General features: G+C 47.6%; 1 protein-coding gene across 2 annotated transcripts in view; it reads right to left on the bottom strand.

Annotated features, from left to right (window-relative positions):
• Positions 1–3,464, bottom strand: part of PAQR5 (progestin and adipoQ receptor family member 5) — a 34,916-nt gene extending 31,452 nt beyond the window's left edge. Inside the window, exon 1 of one of the 2 annotated variants that reach the window (XM_038767054.1) lies at positions 3,426–3,464. The gene's annotated coding sequence lies outside the window, so the exon portion shown is untranslated. Of the gene's footprint in view, positions 1–2,400; positions 2,440–3,425 lie in introns of those variants that run through there. The other variant, XM_038767055.1, reaches the window with a different exon arrangement.
• Positions 3,465–14,408: the final 10,944 nt, after the last annotated feature.

Below are 14,408 nucleotides of genomic sequence, written 5' to 3'. Positions count from 1 at the left end.
TAACAGCTTTCCAAGCCCCTTTGACAGGACCAGAGTGGGGAGAAGGGTATGTGGAGGTGCAGCAATGAACCCCAGACTGAGAGAACCCCGTTAATCACTGAAGAAGGAGCCCCATTAATCGATCGATCATATTTACTGAGCGCTTTCTACGTGCAGAGCACTGTACCAAGCACTGGGGAGAGCACAATATAACAGAATTAGCAGACAAGATCCCTGCCATAGCAGACTGAGCTTACAGTCTACGATAATAATAACTATGGCATTTGTTAAGCGCTTACTATGTGCTGGGCACTGTACTAAGCACTGGAGTCAGTACAAGCTAATCAGGTTGGACACAGTCCCCATTAGAGAAGCAGCGTGGCTCATTGGGAAGAGCCCAGGCTTGGGAGTCACAGGTCATGGGTTCTAATCCCGGCTCCACCACTTGTCAGCCGTGTGACTTCGGGCAAGTCACTTAACTTCTCTGTGCCTCAGTTACCTCATCTGGAAAATGGGGATTAAGACTGTGAGCCCCACGTGGGACAACCTTGATTACCTTGTATCCCCCCCGCCCAGTGCTTAGAACAGTGCTTGGCACATAGTAAGCACTTAACAAATACTAACATTATTATTACTGTTCCATTAGAGCTTGGAAGCCAGTGGTGAGGAATCCCTACTTGATGTGAGAGAGATGGGTGATGGGTGGAGAGAGTAGCTCCTTGTGGGCAAGGAAAGTGTCTGCTGACTCTGTTATGTTGTACTCTCCCAAGAGCTTAGTAAAGTGCTCTGCACATAGGAAACACTCAGTCAATATCATTGATTGGCTGAATACCAAATGGTGTTTGATGATGATCTAGGCAACAGAAAGCTGTAAGGGGCAAGGAGTGGCCAGGCTGAGAGACCAGCTCAACCAATGGCTATTTATTGAACACCCCCTGCAGGCACAGCACAGGACTGAGTAGTGCCTGGGATCCACCACAGAGGATAAATGGTTCCCTCCCTTCAAAGACCCTACAGGCATGGATAATGCAAATCCAAAGATAACCCAAAAACCGAGTTCATCATCTCAGCCTCCTCTCCCCACAGAATCCCATCCCAAGAGGCAACATTTGAGTTTTCTCTCACCCCTCTCCCAGGACTGCCTTTCCCCCACCGATGGAAGAGCCTATGAGGAGGGAATTGGCCAAAAGGAGCAATCGTAGCAGAGAGCCGAACGAGAGAGCAATAGGGTTCCCCGCTGGATAATCGAAAGTTGGTCATTGGTAAAAGCCCACAATCCAGAGCGCCTCCCCAGCCCACACTGTGGTCTGAGTCAGACACCATGGTATTTCTAGACCAGGCGTTGAAAGGGAGTTGCAGATTAATCAATGGATCGACTGAGTGCTTGCTGTGTGCCAGGCATTGTACTAAGCACTGGAGTTGGTACAAGCTAATCAGGTTGGACACAGTCCCCATTAGAGAAGCAGCGTGGCTCAGCAGCAAGAGCCCGGGCTTTGGAGTCAGAGGTCATGTGTTTGAATCCCGGCTCCGCTAATTGTCAGCTGTGTGACTCTGGACAAGTCACTTAACTTCTCTGGGCCTCAGTTACCTCATCTGTAAAATGGGGATTAAAACTGTGAGCCCCCCGTGGGACACCCTGATCACTTTGTAACCTCCCCAGTGCTGAAAACAGTGTTTTGTACATAGTAAGTGCTAAATAAATGCCATCATTATTATTATTATTACAATGGACAAATTCCTGGCCCACATTCTAGCTTACAGTCTAGATGGGGAGAGCCCGGAATCATTGATTTGTGATAGGTCATTTATTCCTGCAATAACTGAATCTGGGCAAAATGCATTAATCGCCAATTCCGAAAAGAGGAAATTAGGGGCATTTGAAATCAACTCCATGAATGTGTAGCCTCAGCCTAGTTCTTTTATTCAGAGGAAGGGACTTCCCCATTCTACACCCCTCCCCAACCCCCACCCTACAAATCCCCACCCCACAAATCCCCACCCCAAATATGGAGTTGATCTATCACCGGCCAGCACATCTGGAATTTGGCATTTCATTCTCTCTTCCCCTGGATGTGAGGGCTCAATTCAAGCTTTTGGGGGCACGGTGTCTTGGGTAGCAGAGGTGGGGAGATTCCCAGACAGCTAGCCCTCCAATCCCCTCCCTTGGTTCCTCTTTTCTTCAGGGGTGTGCTTTTCACTGCCATTTATCAAGAGCGTGTTATGGGGGTACATGTTGAGAATAGTGATGGCATACATGAAGCACTGCCTATGTGTCAAGCACCGTGCTAAGCGCTGGGTAAACACAAGATAATCAATTTCCGTTCCACAGGATTCTCACAGGCTAAAGGGGAATGAAAAGAGGTATTGGATCCCCATTTCACAGGCATGGAAACTGAGGCCCAGAGAAGTTAAGCAACTAACCCAAAGTTCCACAGCAAGGCAAATGGCAGAACTGGGACTCGGCTGAAGTGGCTTCAAGCTTATCGGATTGGATCCAGTCCTCTGCTCTTTCCACTTGGCCATACTGACTCCATTTCTGTGTGCCAAGCACTGTGCTAAGCAGTTGGTAAACACTGTGTGACCTTGGGCAAGTCACTTCACTTCTCTGTGCTTCAGTTACCCCATCTGTAAAACGAAGATTAAATCTTACTCCCTTATACTTTGACTCACCTCCTCCAGGAGGCCTTCCCAGACTGAGCCCCTTCCTTCCTCTCCCCCTCGTCTCCCTCTCCATCCCCCCCATCTTACCTCCTTCCCTTCCCCACAGCACCTGTATATATGTATATATGGTTGTACATATTTATTACTCTATTTATGGATTTATTTATTTTACTTGTACATATCTATCCTATTTATTTCATTTTGTTAGTATGTTTGGTTTTGTTCTCTGTCTCCCCCTTTTAGACTGTGAGCCCACTGTTGGGTAGGGACTGTCTCTATATGCTGCCAATTTGTACTTCCCAAGCGCTTAGTACAGTGCTCTGCACATAGTAAGCGCTCAATACATACGATTGATGATGATGATGATGATGATGACTGTGAGTACCAGGTGTGACAGGGACTGTGTCCAACCTGTTTAACCTGAATCTACCTCAGTGCTTAGAACAGTGTTTGCTACATAGTAAGCACTTAAGAAGAACCATGATAATAGTTATTACTATTTTTCCAACCAACGTGGGATTCACAGGCTAAGAATGTACATATCTATAATGTATTTATTTATATTAATGTCCGTCTCCCCCTCTAGACTGTGACCTTGTTGTGGGCAGGGAATGTTTCTCTTTATTTTTCTTTTTGTACCCTCCCAAGGGCTTAGTAGCGTGTTCTGCACACAGTAAGTGCTCAATAAATACAACTGAATGAATGAATGACTGAAGGGAAAACAAGTACTGAAACCCCATTCTTCAGATAAGGAAATCAAGGCCCAAAGAAATGAAGTGACTTACCTAAATTCCTACAGCAGGTAAGTGGCAGAACTGGGATTAGAGCTTGGATTTTCTGTCTCCCACTCTCCGGGCTCTTTCCATTAGGCCATGCTGCCTCTCCCTTCCGATCTCAGATTAGTTATCAGTGGCTCATCCATCCTCCGGGTCCCAGATCAGAGACTGGGTAGACAGCGAATCTCTCACTCTTCTGCCCTCTGTTTTCCCACCTGCAAGTCAGATTCGCGAGAGCCTACTTCAACTCATTTGCACTTTAGAAAATGGCCACAGGGGTGGGGACCAGGGTTTTGGTTTACCGTTAATAATTAGACTTTGCATGGACAGACTGGCTTTCCCTATGCCAGGCCGGGCACTTCACACTAATTGTGGAAACTTCCAAAGAGTCTCAGACATCCACAACCTCGGTCAGCCTAGCGAGCAGGCGGTGCTATGCTGGTGACAGGAATGAGGCATGAAGCCCAGAGAAGCCACCTGACCATCCAGGGACCCACAGAGAGTCGGGGCTGAATCAGTATGACGCAGCCAGTTTCCCCCAACGCTTCTACTAGCACCTCCATGCAGATGATTCTTAAATCTACATCTCCAGCTCTGCTCTCTCTTCCCCTCTGCACTCTCTCATTTCCTCCTCCCTTCGGGAAATCTCTCATCTCGCCGATGCCTCAAATTTAATCCGCCCTAAAAAGAACTCCTTATCTTTCCACCCAAGCCCTGTCCTCTCCCTGACTTTCCCATCACTGTGGACAGCACCACCACCCTCCCTGTCTCACAGGCCTGTAACCATGGTGTTATCCTCGATCATCTCTCTTATTCAACCCATGTATTCACTCTGTCACCAAATCCACTCAGTTCAACCTCCGCCACATCACTAAATCCACCCTGTCCATCCAAACTACCATGTTAATTCAGGCACTTATCTTGTCCTGCCTTGATTGTTGCATCAGCCTCCTTGCCAACCTCCTTGCCTCCTGTCTCTCCCCACTCCAGTCCATACTTCACTCTGCTGCCCGGATCATTTTTCTGTGAAACCATTCAGTCCAGGTTTCCCTCTCTCCTCAAGAACTTCCAGTGGTTGCACATCCCATCAACCTCCACATCAAAGAGATACTCTTTACCATCAGCTTTAAAGCAGTCAGTCCCTTTGTCCTCTCCTACTTCTCCTCACTACTCTCCTACAACAACCCACTCCGCACACTTTGCTCCCCTAATGCCAACTTATTCACTGTACCTCGAGCTCCTCTATCTTGCTGCTGACCTCTAGCCCACATCCTCGTCCTCCTCCTCCTCCTCATATCCGACTATCTCCCCACCTTCAAAACCTGATTGAAAGCCCAATTCCTCCAAGAGGTCTTCTCTAAGCCCTCATGTCCTCTTCTCCCACTCTCTCCTTCCATCAATCAATAGTATCTATTGAGCATTTACTGCATGCAGAAAACTATACTGATCACTTGGGAGAGTCCAATACAGCAAAGCTGGTAGATACGCTTCCTGCCCATAACAAGCGTTAGCACTTACTATATGTACCAAGCACATTAGTATGCCCTGAGGTAAATACAAGATAATCAGATCCGAACCAGTATATCTCTTCTCCCCTGCTAGCTCACACACTTCACTCCTCTAAAGCAACTTACTCACTGTTGCCTCAATCTCATCTCTCCCACCACTGATCCTTGCTGGTGCCCTTCATACCCAAACACTGCTCTTCCCATCTTCAAAGTCCTTCTGAAAGCCCACCTCCTCCAAGAGGCCTTCCCTGACTAATCACTCATCTCCACTTCCTGTTTATTCCCCCTCTCTTCCCACTGTGCCACTTCAAAGTACCTAAGCATTTAGGTACTTCCCTGCTAGACTGTGAGCCCGTTGTTGGGTAGGGACCGTCTCTATATATTGCCGACTTGTACTTCCCAAGTGCTTAGTACAGTGCTCTGCACACAGTAAGTGCTCAACAAATATGATTGAATGAATGAATGCTAATCCCTAGTGCACTTCCATACATATCTTTATTACTTCCCCCAACTGGTAATTTATTTTCATGTCTACCTGCCCTGCTAGATTGCAAACTCCTTGAGGGCAGGGATCATGTCAGTTGAATTCTTTTGTACTCTCCCAAGTGCTCGTACGGTATTCTATAAGTGCTCGATAAATACTATTGGTTGATTGTTTTATTGAAGAGGGAGACAGAGGGAGGAGGAGGAGTGAGGCAGAGAGAAAAAAACAGAAGCTAAAAAGGCTGAGAAAGAGGAGCCCTGGGAATGTGGGCAAAGAGTGAGATTCAGAGTGAAGAGACCAGGGAAGCCAAAGTCAATCAATCAATGTTATTTACTGAGTGCTTACTATGTACAGAGCCCTGAGGGAGATGATGATAGAAAAAGGTGGGTCAAAGAGCCAGGAAGACTGACAGAGTCAGGAAAGATTCATTCAATCAATGGTGTTTATTGAGCGCTTACTATGTGCACTGTACTGAGTGCTTGGGAGAGTATAATGTAACAATAAACAGACACATTCCCTGCCCACAGTGGGAGCCCTATTCTTCAGTTAGTGAAATGTGTTGCACCCCTCTAGGCTGTAGGCTTGTTGTGGGCAGGGATGTGTGTGCCAAACTGTACTCTCCCAAGCGCTCAGTACAGTGCTCTGCACTAAGTGCTCAATAAATACCACTGATTGATTGATCATTGCATTCAGTAAGAATACACTACAACTACTACCTCAACTCATTCATGGGGGGGGTCCGGCAAAGAGTTTGCCAGCCACTAGTTAAGTTAATAATGGCATTTATAAAGTGCTTACTATGTGTTAAATGCTACTCTAAGTGCTGGGGCAGATTCAGGTTAATCAGGTTGGACACAATCCCCCTTTTCTTTAATAGTATCTGTTAGTGCTTACTATGTGCCAGTCACTGCACTAAGCACTGGGGCAGATACAAGATAATCAGTTCGGATACAGTCCCTGTCCTAAATGGGGCTCACAGTCTAAGCAAGAGGGAGAACCGGCATGGAATCCCTAATTTCCAGTTGGGGAAAAGGAGGGACCGAGAAGTTAAGCAGCTTGCCTGTCATGCAGACAACAATTTGGCGGAGTCAGGATTAGAACCCAGGTCCACTGATGCCCAGGTCCCGGCTCCTTCCACTGGGCCACACTGACAAGTCGTTTCAAAGTGAGGACCCAATTCTTCCTGCTGCTAAGCCTCCAGGGGGAAGAAGGTTGGGGCAGATTGATGTCTGATTAACCTTTCTTAAGAAATATTAACCCCCCGCATGTTGCAACAGGTGCACTCATCCATCAGACAGAAGACAGTATCCCCAAAGGGGTTCAGGAACACCATGTGGCCACTTAGATGGATGGACTTCCCTTTGAGGTGGCCCCCTGGGTGGCAGAGGGGACAGAAGGGGCAAGACCAGGACCCCTCATTGCCCATCCACCTTCGCATCAAAGAGAAACTCCTCACCATTGGCTTTAAAGCAGTCCATCCCCTGGCCCCCTCCTACCTCATCTTGCTACTCTCCTACCCCATCCCAGCCTGCACACTTTGCTCCTCTAATGTTAACCTTCCCACTGGACCTCCATCTTCTCTACCTCGCCACCAACCCCTCGCCCACGTCCCGCCCCTGGCCTGGAACACCCTCCATCCTCAAATCCTACAGACAATTACTCTCCCTCTTTTGAAGTCTTATTGAAGGTACACCTCCTCCAAGAGGCCTTCCCTGACTTTCCTTTTCTCCCACTCTCTTCTGCTTCACCCTGACTTGCTCCCTCTGTTCTTCCCCCCTCCAAATCCCACAGAATTTATGTACATACCTGTAATTTATTTATTTACATTAATGTCTGTCACCCCCTTTAGACTCATTTGGGGCAGGGAATGTGTCTGTTTATTGTTATATTGTACACTCCCAAGCGCTTAGTACAGTACTCTGCACACAGAAAGCACTCATTAAATACAATTGAATGAATGAACGAACCAGGAAAAAGCAAAGCCACCAGCGCAGAAGAACTATCGCTTCTTCTCTGCAGTCAGCAAAGAACTAAGGCTTCTTCTATTTTTTTAGGGTATTTGTTAAGTGCTTACTATGTGCCAGGCACTGTTCAAAGTGCTGGGATAGATTCAAGATAATCCAGTTGAGAAGCAGCATGGCCTACTGGAAAGAGCACGGGTCTGGGAGTCAAAGGACCTAGGTTCTAATCCAGGCTCTGCCAACTGCTTGCCTATCCTTGGCAAGCCACTTAACTTCTCTATGCCTCAGCTTCCTCAACCATTAAATGGGGATTCATTCATTCATTCAATCATATTTATTGACCACTTATTGTGTGCAGAGCACTGTACTAAGTGCTTGGAAAGTACAATACAACAAAAAAGAGAGACAATTCCTGCCCACAACAGGCTTACAGTCTAGAGAGGGGCAGACACATAAAAACAAGTAAACATGAATCAATATAAATCAATAGAATTATCTCCCTCCTACTTAGGCTGGGGGCCCATGCAGGACAGGGACTGTGTCCAAACTAATTACCTCCCCAGTACTTAGAACAGTGATTGACAAATAGTAATAGGTCAATGAATAACATAAAAATAAGAAGTAGAGTAAAAAAGACACAGTCCCTGTCCCACATGGGTCTCTCAGTCTTCATCCTCATTTTACAGATGAGGGAACTGGGGCCCAGAGAAGTGCCGTGACTTGCCCAAGATCACACAACAGACAAATGGCAGAGCCGGTATTAGATCCCGCGTCCTCTGACTCCCAGGCCCAAGCTCTAGCCACTAGACCACATTGCTTCCCTCACAGGGTCAGTCAAAGCCGGTCCATCTATGTCCATCGGAGACAGCAGCCCGAAGGACAGGGCCCCCCGGCCTGGCTCCCACTGGGATTGATGACCCACTAACTAGACTGGAAGCCCTTTTAGGGCAGGGATCGTGACTTCAACCGCCAGTGTTCTCTGCTGAGTTCAGCACTCCACAAGCAGTAGGCACCCAATAAACTTTTGGTTGACCCCGCCGTCCAAGCCCAGCCTTCCTTAGTGGGAAGGGAACCCAAGGAGGAGAGTCACCCTACCTTCAGGTTTGGCACGGGGGTTCAGTCAGTCATCAATTGTATTTATTGAGCGCTTACTGTGGGCAGAGCACTGTACTAAGTGCCTGGAAGAGTCCAAGACAACAATAAACAGACACCTTCCCTGTTCACAAGCCTACAGTCTAGAGGGGGTTCAGGAAAACTCACCTGCTAGGAATCCCTCTGCAATCCCAGGATCTTGCTTCCTTCCCAGGTATCCCCCTGAGAACCCTCTGTGCCTCTCCGTGGGGCTGGGTGGCATCCAGTCTCCTGCCAGAGGCAGGCAGGACGGGCAGAGCCTGGGGAAGTATACCGCTCTCAAAAAGAACCCTCGTGGAAGTGAGGAACTCCTCCTTTCGACATCCTCCCTCCCACCCACCTCTAACCAGCGCCACACCCATGAAGGAGAATCGATTGATCTGTGGCCATGTCCTCCCTTTGCCCATCCCTGTCCCTCCCGGCCTCGAGGGGAAGGGCTCACCAAGGTGGGTGGGGAGAGCTACAGAGGGGTGGCTCCAGCACCTGAAGCCTGCAGGGTTGGCAGGAGCCACTGGAGGCTTCTGGGACATGACTCTGGAACAGAGCTGGCATGTCATGGGGACAGCCCCTCCCTCTCCCCCCTCCACCAAGCTCCTTTCTTCATGACCTCATGCTGAGTCAGAAACTCCTGTGGGCACACAGCTCCTTTGCCCATCCAGACCATGAGGCACCACAGGTGCCTGCTGTAGATCCGAAACGGGAGTGGATGGCGGGCCTGGTCTCCACCACTCAGACGGTTTCCATGATTAGCTCCTGTGGCTCCATTAAAGGGCTTTTCGGCTACTGCCCCCCACCCCCAACAGCTTTAATTCATCCATTCTTACCGGGTGACTTTTTGTCTGTGGTATATGTTAAGCACTTATTATGCGACAGGCACGGCACAAAGCATTAGTCTACAGCCAAGCTAATCAGGTTGGACACGGTCCATGTCCCACGTGGGGCTCACAGCCTTCAGCCCCAGTTGGGATAAGGGAACCCTGGAACAGAGGAGTGAAGTCACTTGCCCGAGGTCACATAAGCAGCATGGTCTAGTGGATAGAGAACGGGCCTGGAAGTCGGAAGGATGTGGGTTCTGATGCTGGTTCTGCCACTTGTTTGCTGTATGACCTTGTGCATGTCACTTCGCTTCTCTGAGGTCACAGAGCAAGCGATTGGCTGATCCGGGATTAGAATCCAGGTCCTCTGAACCCCAGGCCTGTGCTCTCTCCACTAGGCAACATGGATTCTTCAAGAATGCAGTCCCCTTTATCGTAGGAGGTCTGACTGGACAGTCAGGAAGAGGTGCCCCTCTCTGAAACACCCAAAAGGGGTTTGAAAAATGCTCGGAGGCAGTCCGAATCTCACCTTAGCCTAGTGGAAAGGACCTGAGAGTCAGAGGATGTGGGTTCTAATCCTGGCTCTGCCACCTACCTGCCGCGTGACTTTATGCAAGTCACTTCATGTCTCTGTGCCTCGATTCCCTCATCTGCAAAATGGGGATTAAATTCCTGTTCTCCATCTGACTCAGACCGTGAGCCCTACGTGGGATCAGATGATCCTGTATCCATCCCAGCACTTAGTAGAGTGTTTACCCTAATTATCATTATTATTATTACCTCACTTAGATCAGTTTCTTTTGGTCACACTTTCCCAAATGCCCCAGAAATTGCAAGGCATCTGAAACATCTTTTTAGGGCTTTGGGGAACAATTACTTCCTTGACTTAAAAATGATGTGTCCTTTTGGGGTCAATCGTATTTATTGAGTGCTTACTGTTTGCAGAGCAGTGCACTAAGTGCTTGGGAGAGTACAATATAACAATAAAAAGATACATTCCCTGTTTACAGTCCACAGTCTAGAGACGAGCTTAAGGTCTCAAGTTCCCCAAAGTTATCGAGGCAAAACCACTTCCCACAGAGGACCACAGTGCCCGATGTCTCCCAGATCTGCCCCTCCCATCTACCAGACCTCTCACCAGCCTGGGGCAAATTCTGGTCTTCCCAAAGCTAGCTGATTGCATCAGCCTCCTCAGAGGTCTCCCCGCCTCTGGCCTCTCCCCCCCTCCAAACTATACTTCACACCGCTGCTGCCCGGATCACCTTCCTGAAACCTCTCTCCTCACCTCCACTGTTGGCTTCCCATCAGTCCACCAGTGGCATTTATTGAATGCTTATCATGTGCAGAACACTGTACTGAGCACTTGGGAGAGTATAACAGAGCTGTTAGACACATCCTTTGCCCAACAGGAGAGAACAGGATAGAGGGGGAGGCGGACATTAAAATAAATTATGGATATGGACGTAAATGCTGTGGGGCTGAGGACCGGGTGAATAACAAATGCCTACAGGGTACAGATCCAAGTGCACAAGCAAAGATCCATGCATAGGCATTGTGCTTGTCTGTCTGCATCAAATAAAAACGCCTTACAAATCAGTTTCAAGGCTCTCCTTCTTCTGGCCCCACCTTACCCGCCTGCTCCCTTCACTTGCTATTTCCCAACTCCCTGCTCCTCCTCCACCCAAGCCAACCTTCCAGGTAAACCTGGCTTGACTTTCCCACCTCCGTCCCCTCATTCATGCTGTTCCCTCAGCCTGGAACTCTGTCGTTCCCCACATTGGAGAGACCGAAGCACTCCACACATTCAAATCCCTCCCGAAATCCCAACTATTCCGACAAGGAGCGGGGTGGACTAGTGGAAAGAGCACAGGTCTGGGAATCAGAAGACCTGGGTTCTAAACCCAGCTCCGCCACTTGTCTGCTGTGTGACCTTGGGCTTCGCTTTTCGGAGACTCATCTATAAAACGGAGATTAAGACTGTGAGCCCTATGTGGGATGGAGATTATGTCCGATATGATTAGCTTGTGCTTACCCAGTGCTTAGTACAGTGTCTGGCATGTGGTAAATGTTTAATAAACTGTGATTAATTTATTTATATTAATGTCTGTCCTCCTCTAGACTGTAAGCTCATTGTGGGCAGGGAATGTGTCCGTTTATTGTTATATAGTACTTTCCCAAACACTTAGTACAGTGCTCTGCACACAGTAAGTGCTCAATAAATACATCTGAATCAATGAAGGAACAAACGCCATTTAAAAAAAGTCTTCCCCAATTCATTTCCCGGAACCCTGAGCAATGTCAGCCTTTCAGCCAACTCTAGCACTCATTTACAGATGTGTGCTTAATTATTGATTTTGGCCACTCTAGTTGTATATATTTACAATGTAGATCTCCTCCACTGGAAAGGATGCTCCTTGTGGGTAGAGAATGTGTCACTTCTGAGAAGTGCTGACAAGTGCTGAGAAGTACGATACACCACACCAAGTCAGCATTCAATAAATGCTGCTACTCAATAAATGCTACTACTCAATAAATGCTACTACTAAAAAAATGCTACTCAAGTGCTTAGTACAGTGCCCAAGAGCTTAGGACAGTGCGCAAGTGCTTAATACAGTGCTCTCACTCAGTACAATGTTCAAGTGCTCAGTACAGTGCTCTGCACACAGTAAGCTCTTAATAAATACAATTGACTGACTGCTACTAGAAGAAAGTTAGAAGAAAGTCTTAACCAGGAAGATTTGAAGAAGGTTAAAGAATTCAAGGAAAGCCTTAACCAGGGAGATTCAGGGAGAGATTTTGGAGGCATGAGATCCACCTTAAACATGGGCCCTGGCCTAACTGGATTTTCCCGTTGAGCGTTGCTGGAAACCAGCTCAGCAGCTCTTCACTTTCCTGAACCGAATTAAACCTGACTCTCCAGTGCCCGGTTCCCTCAAGGAGATTTAGTGTGCGGAAGACCCAGGAAACAGACCTCAGCCTGGAGACCTGCCCACCCCCTTGGTTTTCCCAGGGCCAGCCTGACAGAGTTTTTCAGTCACCCGCTTCCAGAGTTGGAACGACTGGAGAGAGGACACCTGGTCCAGCCCCCTGCCTCCAGGGGCAGGTGAAGGCCTGACTCACCCAGATCGGAGAGTTTGCCATCTTTAAAGCTTCAGGAAAGGAAACATTGCCACCTCCCTCTGTAACAGCGCCCTGTGTTTTGTCAATCTAGCCATCAAGATTATCATCTTTTCCCCCATCGAATCGGGATGATTGACCTGGCTAGTGTCGTGTAAGCAGAGGGAGAGCTTCACCAAAGATGGGATGAAATACCTCTTGGGGACACAGACAACTGACTTGCATCCTTCCCTCACCCCTACCCATCATACACCCTCATGGTATTCTCTTTGCCAGGCCAAACTATCTCAATCCATTTCATTTTCCTTCCTCTGACCTGCTTTCCTTCCTCTCTGGAAATTCTCCAGTTCCCTCACTTGTTTTTTAATGTAATAATAATCACACATGGGGAATCTGTTAAACGTGTGCTATGTGCCAACCACTGCACTAGGCATTGGGCTACATATAAGATCGGCGGCTTGAACACAGTCCCCATCCCACAAGGTGCTTCCAGTCTAAGAGGGGGGAGCAGTTATAACATCCCCGTTTTACAGATGAAGAAGCTGAGGCTGAGAGATGCTAAGTGACTTGCCCGAGGTCACACAGCAGACTAGGGACAGAGCCATGATTAACAGGATGACTCAAGATGGAGCCAATAATAAGGGTCTGACTAAGGCAGAGTGAAGCTGAAGGATGGCTTCTGGGATTGTACATGTCTTGCTTAATCCACATCCCAGGACCATACTGACTATTTTCACTACCATTCAGTTTGGAGGCCTGTTCTCCACCTGCTCAGTTAATCAATAGCACGTATCGTGGAACAAGCACTATCCTGACAGCTTGGGAGAGTATGAAAGAGTCAGAAGATATGATCTTTTTCACCAAGATGTGGGGAAGACAGAAACTAAAATAATTTCTAGATAGCAGGTAAAGGGGGGATTTATGCATTTATGAAGATAAATGAGCTTCTAGCATGTACTTTTATGTAGAAAATCCCCAACATGAATTTGTTTTGTTAGTTTTTTTGCCCTAACCAAGTTGTACCTTTTACCCGCTGGATCCCGTCCTTATTTTCACAGGACCATTCCTCTGCTTTTTCTAAATCGATCAATCACCATATATTTTATTTCCGTTTCCCTGGAGATCAACACATCCACTTGATTTAGTTTTATCAGCCAATGATCGCTCAGGTGACGGTACTTGTTGAGCACATACTGTGTGCAGATCTCTGGAGTTGGTGCATGGGAGAGTAAAATACAATAGTTAGTAGACATGATCCCTCTCCTCAAGGAGCTTCCAGTCTAGTGGGGGAGACAGAAAAAAAAATGAATTATAGATAGAGGAAGTGGCAGAGTACAAGGATATGGTAGGAAGTGCTTTAGGGCTGGAGATGGGGTGAATTATCAAAGTGCTCAAGCAGTGCAAGTGCATACATGACACAAAAGGGAGATTGAAGAAGGAGGGAAAAAGAGAGGTTTCTGTTTATGGCATTTGTTCAATGCTTACTATGTGTCAAACACTGCTCTAAACACTAGAGTAGATACAAGTTAAAGAAGCTAATCAGTTGCAGTGCTTAGCACAGTACTTGGCACATAGTATGCACTTAAATGCCATCATTATTCGTATTCTTAGGTTGGACGCAGTCCCTGTCCCACATGGGGTTCATGATCTAAGGCTAGTCTGGAAAGGTTTGTCAGAGAAGATAGGATTTTAGTAAGGCTTTGAAGATGGGGAGAGTCCTGTCTCTGAGGAGACAGAGGATATCCAAGTAGAGATGTTTTGAAGGCAGGAGGAGATGCAAGACTGCAGAAGGGGACAGAGATCAGGGCTAGAGATGTACACTTGGGTGTCATCTGCATAGAAATGGTAGTTGAAGCCATGGGAGCGAATGAGTTCTCCAAGGGAGTGGGAGTACATGGAGAATAGAAGGAGACCCAGAATTGAACCTTGAGGGACCCCCAAAATTAGGGGGAGGGAGGAAGAGGAGGAGCCCGCAA

This window comes from Tachyglossus aculeatus, chromosome 26, assembly GCF_015852505.1.
Source record: "Tachyglossus aculeatus isolate mTacAcu1 chromosome 26, mTacAcu1.pri, whole genome shotgun sequence".
In the NCBI taxonomy this organism is placed as follows: domain Eukaryota; kingdom Metazoa; phylum Chordata; class Mammalia; order Monotremata; family Tachyglossidae; genus Tachyglossus; species Tachyglossus aculeatus.
The sequence above is the reverse complement of the archived record's forward strand: the minus strand, read 5'-3'. Positions and strand labels throughout refer to the sequence as shown.